Source organism: Pseudorasbora parva, chromosome 8 (genome assembly GCF_024679245.1).
Source record: "Pseudorasbora parva isolate DD20220531a chromosome 8, ASM2467924v1, whole genome shotgun sequence".
Lineage (NCBI taxonomy): Eukaryota > Metazoa > Chordata > Actinopteri > Cypriniformes > Gobionidae > Pseudorasbora > Pseudorasbora parva.
Window position 1 is genome coordinate 24862427 of NC_090179.1, and position 3687 is coordinate 24866113.

Consider the following 3687-nt stretch of genomic DNA (forward strand, 5'->3'; position numbering starts at 1 on the left):
TATAAAGATGTAGACGGAAGTAGAAAGTGGGGTGTGCCGCTGTAGATCCAAGGAGCCGGTATGCAAATGGTTTGAGGAATATTATTTCCGAGCTACTTCAGTAGGTTACAAGTTACGATTAATCAGTTGGCATTGGCAGCACAGCATAATGATGAGTACTTACCCAACATGATCATCATTTCTGAGAGAAATTGTGAAGGTGAATGCATATACAAACAAGCTCTCCGTTTAAGATTTGAACAAATATAATCCAAGCCCCTTTGATGACGTGCATGATTATGTTGCTGTTTATCATCTGTCAGTCATCGTCTAAAGCCCGCCCTGATGATTTCATTGGTCCGAACAAGTTTCTGTTCAGGGATAATTACTCCTCTATGGATCGAGGCCAGACCAAACTGCCCGACTTAACAAATTTCTGGGCGGGGCTAAGTTCGGCTGGCATCCAGGCTAGTGCGGCACATTAATCTCAATGCAAAAGTAACCTCCCAAATCCCAGGAAAACAAAGTCTTTTGAATTTAGTGTTTTTTTTCCATGTCATATTTGACATAAAAAAAAATGTATTTTTTTTTTGTCCATATGTTATGCTATGTCCTTAAAGGGGTACTTCAGCGCTGGGAAGATGAATCTGTATTTGAACTGGGTCATCAATGCAGTAGAAATGTGAAATTATTTTTGAATTTGGTGCTTTCTAGACTGAGCAAAGACAGAAAATGTATTTTTGTCCCATGGGGATGAAAGACTACAATTCCCAGAATGCTTCGCTGCCCTGTGCCATTCCGCAACGCCACCAACTTGATTACAGTGACTGAGTTAGAGAAGACACTACAATTAAAAACTGAACGTGTCTGTTCAATATAATGAGTGAGTCACCGCACGAGTATCACAGCACTGAGCACTAACTGCACGAGTGATGAGAGCTGAGGTAATCGCGACTACACTCGCGGCATACATTCACAACGCGAGTTCAGTCTGGCGCGTTTCAGTTCATGCCTTTACAAGCTTAACTTTCATAGAAATTAATTTGAGAAGTTAAAAGACTTACATTGAACACCATAGCTCCGTTTAAATGAGTGCCTGCCAGCTGAGCTCTCCCTGCAAGCTGTGTGTAATCTCCCATCCCCCATGCGCGAGTTCAAAACATGCGGAAATGGCTCCCTCTGCTGGCTGTAGTCTTTAGCCTTTGGGCAAACATTCCTCCTATGATGCAAAAATCGTCAATTTGCATCATAGGAGGAATTTTTCTAGAAATAAAATGCATAAATCTCTTGTCTCAGGGAGATATGAGGGGGGAAAGCACAATAATTTGAATATACTCCAGGGTTTCTACTGATACAAAGCCATATGCTAATCGCTGAAGTAACCCTTTAAAGTGGACACCAGGAAAAAATAAAATTACAGGTATATAGGCAAAAACAATGGGATTTGTTTTTTCACTCACCAATCAATTTTCAGGATTTTCTTGTACCATTTTTCAAAGATTATTCTCAACTATACAATGGTTATATGGGTTTTTCCATTTAATGCAATGTATACACAGAATCTAATTTGCATAAAAGTCATATTTTGATTAGAACCCCCATAACATTTTCCTGAGATGTTGATTTATAACAATTTGAAAATTAGCCAGATTTAAATGATAATTACAAAATATTATATTTATTTAAGTGTGCAAAAATGTTGATTATTCAGTCATTTTTAAAGAACTTCTTGTCCTGGTGAAACCTCAAAACAAATGGTATCTCTGAGAAGACCTGAAAGCCTGATGTATGGTGTCCCTAAATTCACTGAAATATTATGTCCTCATACAAGGACAGTGGCACCCAGGACCAGGAGGTTCAAATTTAATATTTTACAAAAAAAAATAAAAAAAAAATAAAACTAAAGAGAACACTACAAAATATATTTTTTTTTTTTACATGTTCCCACTCTATAAACTTAACCATGAAATAAAATCTAAAGACTCCATATCCCATCTATGTTTTAAATATATTTTTCACTCATATGAAATGCATGTTATATTAAACACATTTTAGTCGTGTCCCCAGGTCACTCGGTTCTTTTTAGTTAGATGTCAGTTCTTCACATTGTCCCCTCTAAAAAACTTGCAACATTACAAGACACATTTTCAACAGGAAGTTGCATCATCTGGACTTTGTGAAGGACATGTGAAGTCCTCTCTGATACGTATTTGATGAATTGTAACTATGACTGAAAAGGTCAATTTAAATGTACTGTCCTGTTAATTAATTAGTTTTTAATATTACATTTTGGCAAATAACTTGCTATGCTATTAATGCTATAGCATGTGCCAGATGTCATGTATTTAATTATTTGCTTAAAACTAAATTCTGTTACACATATAACAGGACTGAGTAAAAGTAAAAGGAGTGAGTAGTACAATGGTTTGTTGATTTAGTATCATGTTTTACATTTGAAATGACATTTAGGATTAGTTTTACAATGTGAATACCATATGGGAGCCAGTACACCACAAAGTGACTTAAACTTGTTGTCCTTGTCTTTCCTATATTTTGTAGAAAATGGAGAGAACCATATTTTGCAGGTGTCAGAAACACCCACCCAAGGCAAGTGAAGGAGTGAATTCAGTGAAACACACCCGCAACCTTCAGTATTTCCCCTTTTCACTCTTTCCCCCATCTCTCCTTCCACCTCCTTTGCTATCCCCAGAAATCTCATGTACACACAAGGACACATGGCCATGTATCTCTCTCTCTCTCCCTCTCATATATATATATATATATATATATATATATATATATATATATATATATATATATATATATATATATATATATATATATATATATATATATATATATATATATAGACACACATTCCTGTTACTACATTTTACTTTTTACCTTAAAAAATATGTTAAACCACTGTCTTTTTTCTTCTTCTCTTTTTTTGGTCCATAATTTTTCAATTTTTAAAAAATAAATTATATTATCTAAAAAAAAAACTAAAAAAAAAACCTTGAGACTTTGGTCTTTTTTAAAATTAAAAGAAAAAAAATCTTCCTTTTTTTCACACGTTATTTGAACTGTTAACAAATCATTCCTTTAAAACAAACACTTTCTTAAGGGCAATTCAATTGACATGTTTTGAAATATGCCTTTTTAACGGCACATGGGTTTCAGTAACATGACTCAGAAAACATGCAAAAAATTGAAATAAAGTCATGAGATTGACCTTAGATTCAGTGTTGAAAAATATAAATAAATAAAATAAAGTTTAATTTTGAAGAGTTACAACAAGCAAATGCCACCCATTCGGTGGAATGGCCCATCAATAATTGGGTCCCTCTTTCAAGGGTACAGCGAGTTGTTTAAATGGACCATAAACAGAATTTTTTAGCAAGTGATTTTATTACAAATAAAATAATTTTCACGTTTTCATATATACGTTTACCGACTGCCCCTATTCACTTCCATAAGTGCTTACTGTAATGTTTTTTTCTTTCTTTTTTCTTAAAGGAGAACAAACCTAAAGTAATTTTGGGTAATCAACATTACTGGTCACCGATCCAGATGATTAAGCTTAACTTGTATACCGGAATTTTCCTTTCTAAAACATTTAAAAAAAAAATCAATTTACAAATTTGTAAATTGAAGTCAAATTACACAGTAAACCCATTCAAAAGAAAGAGAACCAAGAGAACAAGA